Below are 13,810 nucleotides of genomic sequence, written 5' to 3'. Positions count from 1 at the left end.
TTATTATTGGTTATTGTAAATATTTTTCTTTTACTTGTTTATTTGTTTTCTTTTTCCCTTCTTATTTCTGATAGCTACTATGAATTCTCACCCCTCTCGCTTTGAGTTTGGTTCTAATTTTGTTGAAAGGAATGGAAGCTATAATAGGACTATTCATCACTGTCAAAGCAATCAAAGATGAATGGAGCCAAGAGGATCTGATCACCCCTTTAGGCAACAACACCCTCCTAGATATCATGGACAAGGACCATTCTACAAGGCATACCAAGCTGATAGATATGGTGGACCCCCTTGTAGCTACCAACAAGCCCAACCCTATGCTCAGAGACCATCCTCCCAACATAACTTCGAACCACCATACTCACAAGCTTCTTTTCACCATTCGCCACCGTATGATCCTTATCCGCCCCAACGCCAATCCAATTACTCCCAAGAACCACCACTCCCCTATACACCATGTCCATATCTATCAATCCAAAAATCACAGGTTCGCTTCGAAGAATCATCAGACCAATTTCATGAAACCCTTCATCAACTGGAGCAAGCAATAAATCAATTATCTTCCAAACATTCAGACACTCAATAGACCCCCATTACTTCATATGGAGAATCTAATGAAGAATGTAGCGTGAAGGAGACACTAGAAACTCCAGTGGACAGTATAGAGCATAACATCGTACTAGAACAAGTAGAGGAAGCTGTCACTATAGAAAAAGAAGAGTTGGTTGAAGATTTAGGAGATGCCAAACCTCCACCAGAATCCAAAGTTGTGAAGAATTCCATCGAAGATGTTACAATTGATGCTAAGGAGGATAGTGCACAACCCCCAAAGCAGGCATCCTATGAAGAATTGGACGGAATAACCCAAGACGCATGTTTCCTTGATGATGATAGTCACAAGTCAAGTTCTCTTAGTAATGAACTTGCATCCGCAAGTGAATTCTTTGAGATGGACGAATCTTCTCCAAGTGAATACAACGATGATGCAGAGGTAGACTTTTCTCAACCTCCCAATTATGACTCAAGTAATGAGGAAGATATCAGTGACTTTGATCCAGACATGGTTGAAATGGAAGAAATTTGCAAAGAAGTGGAGGAATTCACAGAAGACCACAAGGGAGTCAAGCTTGCAGAACCACTGGAAACACCTATCCCAAGGCCATTACCACCCAATACAGACTTCAAGTGGGTAACATCCTTAGCTTTTATCTTTACTTTTCCACTTGATTATGGTTTACTTGAAACAGATGGCCAGCTTAGAGCTCTTTGCGGCTTTAAGAGCAAAAGAAAAATGACTCGCACTCAGAGCTGGTATGAAAGATTCAATGAGGTTTCACACATCAAATTGAGGTGCAAGGATTGGTGTCAAGCTCGATTGAAAGGATCTCGGAAGCTGTTTGGTCACTGTAGTGATAATTCAGATTACTTACCACCCGGCTGGAAAAATGCGGATCAAGACAAAGATGGGTGTAAAAGTAGAGCTTGGGATCCTGGAATCTATTCTGACATTCAACACCCCGGGAGCCTGGAATCTTGTTTGAAACTGCTCAAGGGCTTTACATGCCTTGTTTGGGACCCTGGAGGATGCTGGCATTCCAAACACTGAAATGATTTGTGCATTCCAAACACTGAAGGCACAAATCACTTCACGTGAATGCGTGACCCACGCGTGCGCGTCACTTTATCGAAGCGCTATCCACGCGACTGCATGCCCCACGCGTTCGCGTCGCCTGCGCCGCACAACTTATCCATATCAGCGCCAATTATCTTTTTTTTTTCTTCTCTAATCCTAATCTCTTCTATCTTTTCTTCTTTCCTCTTCCTTTTCTTACTTTCTTCTTCTTCATCTCTTTAACTTCTCATCCCTCTTCACTTCCATTCTATTTCATTCAATTTATTTGCATACTTTCATTCATTGCATTATTTTCATTGGTGTTTAAAATTAATTTGGGTAATTATTTCTTATATTTTGCTTGTGAATTGTTAAGGAATTGTTTGACAATTATATATTATTTTTAAGGGTACTTGCATGTTCAATTTAATACTCTCTATACCTTATTAAACATGCATACTAAGTGTTTGTGAAAAAGCCCGCATGGCATTGTGCATTCTTCATTATTCTATTCTTCTACTCTAATGCCCGTTTTTCACAAAACCCCTTCCACTATTTTATTAATTGAATATAATTGTCAATACAAACATTATTGTTAGTTTCTTATGACTAATAATACATTATGGCTTTTAATGCTTGATTTATGCTACTCATGCCTTTGCCAGCATGCCAATAAACATCTTGCATCTAATTGCCTCAATTTATCATGCCATGTTTCCATTGTTATCCTGATTTCATGGAGTTGCGACCATGTGTTAACGACATTCTTCTTTACTTTGGCATGATTATCACTCATACTACCCTCCTCTCTGCTCTATCCCTTTAACTTCATGTCCCTTTCTCTTCTCCTTTTTCAGGATGGCCACCAGGAAGGGTAAAGAGAAAGACTCTACTAAGAGCACCAGCTGAGGAACCACAACCCCCGCCTACCTGTATAGCTTTGCATGCACCGAGGACGGCGCACTCTTTAAGTGTGAGGAGGTCGATACCGATCTCTGTGGGTTAGTACCTTCCTGTCTCAACACCAACGTTTAAATTAGTTGTTGCATTTGCATGTTTGTTTGATTTTGTGCATATATTACCATTACTTGGTTGAAGTAATATTTTCTTTTTCAAGAAACTTTTTATAGTATTTCACTAATTTAAATTAAAAACTTTTTGAAAAAATATTATTTTAGAGCATGATTTAGAGCTCAAACATGCAAAACCAGTGAGATTTTGAGCCTACTTGATTGGTTGCATTTTACCAACCAATATTTTATTTTTGGTGTGTGTTTTTCTCTCTAAAATTGTAATCTTTGTCTTGCTTAATTCTATATTTCCATTATTTGATGTATGCATGCACTTATATGATTGAGGCCTTGTTTCACTGAGCTTACATACCCATATGGCCTTACCTTTCATTATCCTTTGCAAACCAATGTTGAGCCATTTTACCCCTTTGTTCTTTACTTTAGCACATCATTAACTCTAAGCGAAAAACAATAATGTCCTTAATTTAAATTCTTGATTAGCTTAGACTAATGAAAGCGCTCATAAATTAAGTGTGGGGAAAGTGGGTTTGGAAACGTTTGGTTTGAGAATTGAGTATGTTAGACTTTGTGTGAAAATGTGAAAAATGTTAAGAACATGTTTATGCATTCAAAACCTTAATCATATGCATTAAAAAAACTAAAAAAAATTACTAAGAAAAGAAAAAAAAGAGCAGAAAAATAAAAAGGGGGACAAAATGCCCCAAAGTAAAGGGCAATAGCAATGCATATGTACTGTACTCAAAACTTGGAATGCATAAATAGGTAGAAAATGCAGTTAATGGGTAGTTATTGATTTTATATTACATGGATTGTCCTAAGTTAGGTGGAAAGTTTATGTTAATTAAGGATTTAGATTTTAGTCCACTTGGCCAAATACAATCCTACTTTGACCCTAACCCCATTACAACCCTTAAAAGACCTCTTGATTTGTGTATTGGTGCATTAAATTTTTTGTTGATTATTAGATGAAAAGCAAGATATAGAAAGCAAGATTAGTGGAGAATTGAGAGAATTGACCCTAGACACTTGAGAGTTGGAATGATATACACTACCCTTAAGGGTTCAGTGCTTAATTCTATGTTCCCTGCTTTCATGAGCTATCTTCTTCTTGCAAGTTATTTGTACTTTATTTTTATAATTTGAATTAGTGAAATCCAGTTCATGTCTGTTCTTGAAGATTTATTTACCCTGACCAAGTAGGTAGAAACATTTTGCATTTAGTTGCATTCATATAGATAGGTTGTATTTCATACATCCTACCATTCTGTCTTCACTCTTTTATAGCTTCTCTTGAGCTTAGCATGAGGACATGCTAATGTTTAAGTGTGGGGAGGTTAATAAACCACTATTTCATGATTTATCTTGTGCTCAATTGAGTGGTTTTTATCAACTCTTTACCCACTTATTCAAATAATTTGCATGTTTTACATTTTCCTTCCTGATTCTGTGCTTTGATTGAAAACATGCTTCTTTGGCTTTTATTTTCTTTTATTTAAATCATCTCTTATTATCATTCGATGCCTTGATATGTGTGTTAAGTGATCTCAGGAATTACAGGGCAAGAATGGCTTAGAGGATGGAAAGAAAGCATGCAAAAGTGGAAGGAATACAAGAAGTTGAAGAAATTGCTGAGCTGTCCAGCCTGACCTCTTCACACTCAAACAGTCATAACTTAAGCTACAGAGCTCCAAATGACGCGGTTTTAGTTGCGTTGGAAAGCTAACATCCGGAGATTCGCAATGATATATAATTGCCATAGCTGCCTCAAATTTAGATAACGCGGACGCGTGGATGATGCGCATGCGTCGCAGCTGCATATTTCAATCCACGCGTTACTTTGCCGTGACCTGTACGAACCAGAAAGCACTGGGAGTGACTTCTGTGCTGTTTTTGACCCAGTTCTCGACCTAGATAACACAGATTAGAGGCTGGGAGTGAAGCAGAATCAAATCATTCAATCATTACTCACAATTTTAGGTTTAGATGTAGTTTTTAGAGAGATAGGTTCTCTCCTTTCTCTTAGGTTTAGGATTAGGATTTCTTTTAGTCATTAGGATTATTTCTTCGTACCAGGTTCAATAATTTATGTTTCTCTTCTATTTTTGTTTACTTTGAAGCTTTTATTTGCACTTGATTTATGTTGCCCAATTGGCTTATGAACTTTTCCATGTTAGAATTGACATCTCCATTCAATTTAATTTGAGGTATTCGAGATATTTATGATTTTAATTTAGCTTTCTATATTCTTGGTTTTGGTTGATTAATTGGTAACTCTTGAGTTGTCAAACTCATTGTGATTGAAAATTATTATCTTTGCTGATTAATTTAGATTCCTATGACTCTAGTCTTTCCTTAAGGAGTTGACTAGGACTTTAGGTGTTAAATTAATTTGTTCACTTAACTGACCTTCATAAGTTAGAGGTTGACTTAGTGGTAGCAGAAATATAATTCTCATCACCATTGATAAGGATAACTAGGATAGGACTTCCAGTTTTCATACCTTGCCAAGAGTTTTATTAGTTATTAATTTATTAATTCCTGCAATTTATTTCTCTTGTTCGAAACCTTTTTCAAAACCCAAAAACACTGTTTTGCATAACCAATAATAATTCATACATCCCTGCAATTCCTTGAGAAGATGACCCGAGGTTTGAATACTTCGGTTTATAAATTTTACTAGGTTTATTACTTGTGACAACCAAACGTTTGTAAGAAAGGTTGATTGCTTGGTTTGGAAACTATACTTGCAACGAGAATTTATTATAACTTCTAAACCATCAATCTTCATTTCTTCAATGGGAAAAACCAAAGGGGTGCTGACGAGCGGATTTCTATCGGTAAAGAAATTCACAAGAATATAATCGCGTTGTAAGTATAGTTTCTAAACCAACAGAGAATCCTTTCGTACAAAAGTTTGGTTGTACAAACCCCTAATAAATAATAAATGAAGTATTTAAACCTCGGGTCGTCTCTCAAGGAATTGCAGGGAAGTGTTCTTATTATTGGTTATGAGTTGTGTAAATTGGGGTTTTGGGGATGAGAAATAAGAAGAGTAAATCGTAGAGAAAATAGAATAATAACAATAAAAACTATTGGCAAGGTATGAGAATTGAAAGTCCTATCCTAGTTATCCTTATCAATTATGATGAGAATTGACTTTTGCTCCCACTTGGTCAACCTCTAACTATGAAGGTATATTAAGTGGATAAATCAATTTGATTCCTCAGATCCTAGTCAATTCCTAATCAGTTTTTTTAAACATAACTTATCAATGCACATGGATTTTCCATTATTTAATTATTTTGGTTTTTCATGAGTAGGTTCCCAAATTCTCAATATTCAAATATATTAGAAACATGATACATTCCCTTATTAACCCATGTTCCCACAGTTTTCCCACACTTAGTTGATGTACAATCTCTATCTTAAGCTAACCAAAGATTCAATTGGGGTGTTTAATTATTTTTCTGCTTAAGGCTAGTGATGTGGTTATAGAACAGAAGGGGATTTAAAAAAGCTCGAAGTGGCTAACAAGGGTGACGTAAAAGGGTAGGCTTATTTGGGATAAGTGAGCAAAAACAAGTAATGGCTTCAATCATATGCAAGCATGTAAATACACTAAATAATGGACATATAGAATGGAACAAAGCAAGGATTACAATCATAGGGAAGAAAATACACAAGAATAAAATATTATGGTTAAATAATGTAACCATATAAATAAGCTCAAAATCTCACAGGTTGTATGTTCTTTGGCTCAAAAACCATGTTCCGAATACAACTTCAAACAAATTTAACACATAAAAAAATTGTAATTTTTAATTAAATTAGTGAAATAATTTTAATTTTTTAAATTTAAATTAGTGAAATTTTTCGAACATAGAGTCCTAGAAAGAAACTTATTATTTTTCAACCAAGTAGTACTTAAATGCAAACAATCAACTATACATGTAATCTATTATGCAATGCAATAATGAACTAATAAAGAAAATAAGACATTGGTGTTGAGAAGAGAATAACGAACCCATGGAGATCGGTATCGACCTCCCTACACTTAAAGATTGCACCGTCCTCGCTGCATGCTAAGATGTGCAAGTGGATGGGTGGCTCCAACTGACGCTTTTCTCCAAAGATTGTGCAGGTGGACTTGTCTGTCACCCCATATAGAAGTTCTTTTCCTTTCCTTTTTTGGTGGCCATCCTAAAAGAAGAGAAAAAGGAGAAAGGTAACCCAAAAATAAAGATAAGAAAACAAATAAAATATGGTTGGGTTAATGGCAAATAATGAGGGTCTCAATTACATGGCAGCTACAACATGCAAGTGAAAGAACAATAGAAGCACATGTCATATCAATAGTGCAAGAATTGCAACAAAGGGGCAAAGAGTGTGGGTAATGCAAGATAGTATAAGCTCATGTCAATGCAAAAGTAATAAAAGTATCATAAAAGATGAGCATTGACTTAAATAATATTACCCAATAGTGGAAAACAAGTCACTAAGCACCAAAATAATACCAGAAAAGATATAACAGCTGAATATGAATAAGTAACACCAATGTAAAAAGAATAATTTTAGAAAAGAAAATAAAAATATGCACAAAATTAAAATATAATGAATGAAAGTATGCAAATAAATTAAATAAAATAGAATAGAAGAGAGAGGGATGAGAAGTTAAAGAGATGAAGAAGAAGAAAGTAAGAAAGGAGGAGGAAAGAAGAAAAGATAGAAGAAATTATGATTAGAAAAGAAAAGATAAGATAAGTGGTGACGTAGGGATCTGGTGGTGTTGCGCAAGTGACGCGCACGCGTGCTCCACGCGTACGCGTGGGTTGCGCAGAGAGGAAGGTGACGCGTAAGCGTCGGTCACGCGTACGCGTGACCATGTTTGTGCTACTCGCGCGAGGGTAACGTGGTACTCGTACAACCCTTTGATCGTTTTGGGATATATGCCAAAATGTCACATGACGCGTGCGCGTCAGGCACGTGCAAACGTGGTAGTGCTTATTGTGAAAGTGACGTGCACGCGTCACGCGTGATGCCATTTGTGCTTCAGGCACAGTGCCAGCACCAAGCCAGCCCAACTTTCGGCCAATACACCTTTTACATTGAATTTGCAGGGTCACGCGTGCGCGTCATTGACGTGTACGCGTGAGGTACCAAAATCTCAAATGACGCGTACGCGTGAGGGACGCGTACGCATAGTGATGCTTATGCGATTGGCACACTTTCTGCACAGTTCCTACGCAACTTTCTGTTCAATTTTTTTTATGCAGTATGTAGAATGAAAAATGTAGATGATTATGCAGATATTATGAATGAACACTAAGAGAAATAGAATAAAATAAAACTAAGAATAAAACAAAACAAAATAAAACTAAACTGAGAAAGAACAATCATACCATGGTGGGTTATTTCCCACCTAGCACTTTTAGTTAAAGTCCTTAAGTTGGACATTTGGTGAGCTCCTTGTCATGGTGGCTTGTGCTTGTACTAATCCTTGAATCCCCACCAATTTTTGTAATTCCAATGGCCTCTGGGATCCCAAACTAGGCGCACACAGCCGTCAAGCAATCTAAAGTTAGTGTCAAGGCCCCAAGAGTGTTGATTGCTAGAATGAATTCCGGGGTCCCAAAGTTTGCTTTTGCACCCGTCTTCTTGTTGATCATCATGATTCCATCCGGGTGGCACGCAATTGAAATTCTCACTGAGACATCCAAACAGCTTCCTAAACCCGTACAATTTAGTATTCTTCCAACCATGATAATTCATCCATGAGCTTCCTACCACAATGAACCTAGGATTTTGTTGCCAATCACTTACCATCTTCCTCTTACTCTTAAAGCCACAAAGAGCTCTAAGCTGATCATTTGTCTCAAGTAAAGCATATTTGATGAGTGGATAATTTATACGCTTTTTGGCATTATTTTTAGGTAGTTTTTAGTAGGATCTAGCTACTTTTAGGGATGTTTTTATTAGTTTTTATGCAAAATTCACATTTCTGGACTTTACTATAAGTTTGTGTATTTTTCTGTGATTTCAGGTATTTTCTGGCTGAAATTGAAGGACCTGAGCAAAAATCTGATAGGAGGCTGAAAAAGGACTACAGATGCTGTTGGATTCTGACCTCCCTGCACTTGAAATAGATTTTCTGGCGCTACAGAACTCAATATGGCGCTATCTCAATTGCGTTGGAAAGTAGACATTCAGGGCTTTCCAGCAATATATAATAGTTCATAGTTTATTTGAGTTTAGATGATGCAAACTGGCGTTCAACGCCAGCTCTATGCTGCATTCTGGAGTAAAACGCCGGAAACACGTCACAAACCAGAGTTAAATGCCAAAAACACGTTACAACTTGGCGTTTACCCCAAGAGAAGCCTCTGTATGTGTAAAGCTCAAGCTCAGCCCAAGCACACACCAAGTGGGCCTCGGAAGTGGATTTCTACATCAATTTCTTATCTCTGTAACCCTAGTAGCTAGTTTAGTATAAATAGGACTTTTTACTATTGTATTTTGATCTTTGGACGTATAGTCCTTAGACCGAATCTTTTTGACCGGGGTCTTTTTCCCTATTTTTGAATTCACATGCTATTTGGGGAGGCTGGCCATTCGGCCATGTATAGACCTTATTCTTATGTATTTTCAACGGTGGAGTTTCTACACACCATAGATTAAGGTGTGGAGCTCTGCTGTTCCTCGAGTATTAATGCAATTACTATTGTTCTTCTATTCAATTCAGCTTATTCTTATTCTAAGATATTCACTGCACTTCAACATGATGAATGTGATGATCCGTGACACTAATCAGCATTCTCACCTATGCACACGTGCCTGACAACCACTTCTGTTCTACCTTAGATCGAGCACGTATCTCTTAGCCTCCATTTCGAAAGATCGGAGTCTTTGTGATATAAGATAGAATTATTGGCGGCCATTCCTAAGATCCGGAAAGTCTAAACCTTGTCTGTGGTATTCCGAGTAGGATCTGAGATGGGATGACTATGACGAGATTCAAACTTTCGAGTGTTGGGCGTAGTGACAGACGCAAAAGAATCGCTGGATTCTATTCCAACATGATCGAGAATCGACAGATGATTAGCCGTGCTGTGACAGCGCATTTGGACTATTTTCACTAAGAGGACGGGAGGTAGCCATTGACAACGGTGAAACCCAACATACAGCTTGCCATGGAAAGGAGTATGAAGGATTGGATGAAGGCAGTAGGAAAGCAGAGATTCAAGAGGGATAAAGCATCTCCATACACTTATCTGAAATTTCCACCAATGATTTACATAAGTATCTCTATCTCTATTTTATGATTTATTTATATTTATATTCGAAAACCATTATAACCATTAGAATCCGCCTGACTGAGATTTACAAGATGACTATAGCTTGCTTCAAGCCGACAATCTCCGTGGGATGGACCCTTACTCACGTAAGGTTTATTACTTGGACGACCCAGTGCACTTGCTGGTTAGTTGTGCGAAGTTGTAAAGAAGAGTGATATTACAATTGTGCGTACCAAGTTGTTGGCGCCATTGAGATCACAATTTCATGCACCAAGTTTATGGCGCCGTTGCCGGGGATTGTTCGAGTTTGGACAATTGACAGTTTATCTTGTTGCTCAGATTAGGTAATTTTCTTACCAAAAAGTTTTCAAAAATTTTTCAAAATTTTTTTTCTTTGCTTTCGTTTTTCAAAAAAATAATTTTCAAAAAAATAAAATAAAATAAAATCATAAAAACCAAAAATATTTTGTGTTTCTTGTTTGAGTCTAGTGTCTATTTTTAAGTTTGGTGTCAATTGCATGTTTTTAAAATTTATGCATTTTTTTGAAAAAATCATGCATGGTGTTCTTCATGATCTTCAAGTTGTTCTTGATGATTTTCTTTATTTGATCTTCATATTTTCTTGTTTTGTGTCTTTTGTTATTTTTTATATGCATTTTTGCATTCATAGTGTCCAAGCATGAAAAATTTCTATGTTTGGTGTCTTGCATGTTTTTCTTTTCTTGAAAATTTTTCAAAAATAAGTTCTTGATGTTCATCATGATCTTCAAAGTATTCTTGGTGTTCATCTTGACATTCATAGTGTTCTTGCATGCATTAGTTGTTTTGATTCCTGATTTTTGTGTTTTGCTTCATTTTGTTGTTTTTCTCTCTCCTCATTAAAAATTCAAAAATAAAAAATATCTTTTCCTCATTTTACTCATAAATTTCGAAATCTTTGGGTTGACCTAGTAAAAATTTTTTAAAATTAGTTGTTTCTTGTTAGTCAAGTCAAGATTTCAATTTCAAAAATCCTATCTTTTCAAAATCTTTTTCAAAAATCAAATATTTTTCATTTTTTTATTATTTTTCGAAAATATTTTTAAAATTGATTTTCAAAATCTATTTCTTAATTTTATTTCATAATTTTCAAAAACTTTACTAACAATTAATGTGATTGATTAAAAAATTTGAAGTTTGTTACTTTCTTGTTAAGAAAGGTTCAATCTTTAAATTCTAGAATCATATCTTTTAGTTTCTTGTTAGTCAAGTAATCAATTTTAATTTTAAAAATCAAATCTTTTTAATTTCCTTTTCAAATCTTTTTCAAAATAAATTTCAATCATATCTTTTCAAACATATCTTTTTCAAATCATATCTTTTTCAAAATCAATTTCAAAAATCTTTTCTAACTTTCTATCTTTTTTATTTTTAAATCTTTTTCAATTAACTAATTGACTTTTTGTTTGTTTCTTATCTTTTTCAAAACCACCTAACTACTTTTCTCTCTCTAATTTTCAAAAATTCCTCACTCTTTTTCAAAATTCTCTTAATTAACTAATTGTTTCAAATTTTATTTTTAATTTTAATTTTCGAAAATCACTAACCATTTTTCAAAAACAATTTTTGAAAACTCCTCTCTCTCACCTCCTTCTATTTATTTATTCATTTGCTAACTCTTCTCTTCATCTAAAAATTCAAACTCTCTCTTCTCCTCTATGTTCGAATTTTTCTCCTCCCTCTTCTATTCTTTTCTTCTTCTACTCACATAAAGGAATCTCTATACCGCGACATAGAGGATTCCTCTTACTTTTCTGTTATCTTCTTTTTCATATGAGCAGGAGCAAGGACAAGGACATTCTTATTGAAGCAGATCCTGAACCTGAAAGGACTCTGAAGAAGAAGCTAAGAGAAGCTAAAGCACAATAATTCAGAGAAAACCTTACAGAGAATCTCGAAAAAGAGAGAGACATGGCCAAACCCAATAACAATAGTGGAGGCGTAAGGAGGATGCTTGGTGATTATACTACACCTACTTCCAATTTTTATGGAAGAAGCATCTCAATCCCTGTCATTGGAGCAAATAATTTTGAGTTGAAGCCTCAACTAGTTGCTCTAATGTAACAGAACTGCAAGTTTTATGAACTTCCATCAGAAGATCCCTTTCAGTTTTTAACTGAGTTCTTGTAGATCTGTGATACTGTTAAGACTAATGGAGTAAATTCTGAAGTCTACAGGCTCATGCTTTTCCCTTTTGCTGTAAGAGACAGAGCTAGAACATGGTTGGACTCACAACCTAAAGATAGCCTGGACTCTTGGGATAAGCTGGTCACAGCCTTCTTGGCCAAGTTCTTTCCTCCTCAAAAGCTGAGCAAGCTTAGAGTGGATATTCAGACCTTCAAGCAAAAAGATGGTGAATCCCTCTATGAAGCTTGGGAAAGATACAAGCAGTTGACCAAAAAGTGTCCTTCTGACATGCTTTTAGAGTGGACCATTTTGGATATATTCTATGATGGTCTATCAGAGTTCTCTAAGATGTTACTGGACCATTTTGCAGGTGGATCCATTCACCTAAAAAAATGCCTGCAAAAGCTCAGGAACTCATTGACATGGTTGCAAATAACCAGTTCATGTACACTTCTGAAAGGAATCCTGTGAATAATGGGACACCTCAGAGGAAGGGAGTTCTTGAAATTGATGCTCTGAATGCTATATTGTCTTAGAACAAAATGTTGACTCAGCAAGTCAACATGATTTCTCAGAGTCTGAATGGATTGCAAAATGCATCCAACAGTACTAAAGAAGCATCTTCTGAAGAAGAAGCTTATGATCCTGAGAACCCTGCAATGGCAGAGGTGAATTACATGGATGAAGCCTATGGAAACACCTATAATCCCTCATGGAGAAATAATCCAAATTTCTCATGGAAGGATCAACAAAAGCCTCAACAAGGCTTTAATAATGGTGGAAGAAACAGGTTTAGCAATAGCAAGCCTTTTCCATCATCTTTTCAGTAATAGACAGAGAATTCTGAGCAGAGTCCCTCTAGCTTAGCAAACATAGTCTCTGATCTATCTAAGGCCACTTTAAGTTTCATGAATGAAACAAGGTCCTCCATTAGAAACTTGGAGGCACAAGTGGGTCAGCTGAGTAAGAAAATCACTGAAACTCCTCCTAGTACTCTCCTAAGAAATACAGAAGAGAATCCAAAAAGAGAGTGCAAGGCCATTGATATTATCAAAATGGCTGAATCCAAGGAGGAAGGGGAGGACGTGAATCCCAATGAAAAAGACCTCATGAGATGTCCCCCAGAGAGAAAGGAGTTCCCTATTGAGGACCTAAAGGAATATGAGGCTTATATAGAGACCATAGAGATTCCATTAAACTTCCTTCTGCCATTCATGAGCTCTGAGAACTATTCTTCCTCTGAAAAGGATGAAGATGTAACTGAAGAGTAAGTTGCTCAATATCTTGGAGCCATCATGAAGCTGAATGCCAAGTTGTTTGGTAATGAGACTTGGAAAGATGAACCTCCCTTGCTCATTAGTGAACTAAATACATGGGTTCAGCAAACTTTACCTCAAAAGAAACAAGATCCTGGTAAATTCTTAATACCCTGTACCATAGGCACCATGACCTTTGAGAAGGCTCTGTGTGACCTGGGGTCAAGTATAAATCTTATGCCACTCTCTGTAATGGAGAAACTGGGGATCTTTGAGGTGCAAGCTACAAGAATCTCATTAGAGATGGCAGACAAGTCAATAAAACAAGCTTATGGATTGGTAGAGGACGTGTTAGTAAAGGTTAAAGGCCTTTACATCCCTGCTGATTTTATAATCCTAGACACTGGAAAGGATGCGGATGAATGCATCATCCTTGGAAGACCCTTCCTA

The 13,810-nt window shown here is 36.3% G+C and overlaps 1 non-coding gene across 1 annotated transcript; it reads right to left on the bottom strand.

Moving 5' to 3' along the window:
- Positions 1-12,290: 12,290 nt before the first annotated feature.
- On the bottom strand, positions 12,291-12,398 carry LOC112765562 (small nucleolar RNA R71). The gene has a single exon (XR_003183827.1). It is a non-coding gene; the product is annotated as a small nucleolar RNA R71 (small nucleolar RNA).
- Positions 12,399-13,810: the final 1,412 nt, after the last annotated feature.

This window comes from Arachis hypogaea, chromosome 2, assembly GCF_003086295.3.
Source record: "Arachis hypogaea cultivar Tifrunner chromosome 2, arahy.Tifrunner.gnm2.J5K5, whole genome shotgun sequence".
Lineage (NCBI taxonomy): Eukaryota > Viridiplantae > Streptophyta > Magnoliopsida > Fabales > Fabaceae > Arachis > Arachis hypogaea.
This window is presented reverse-complemented; position numbering and strand designations above follow the sequence as displayed.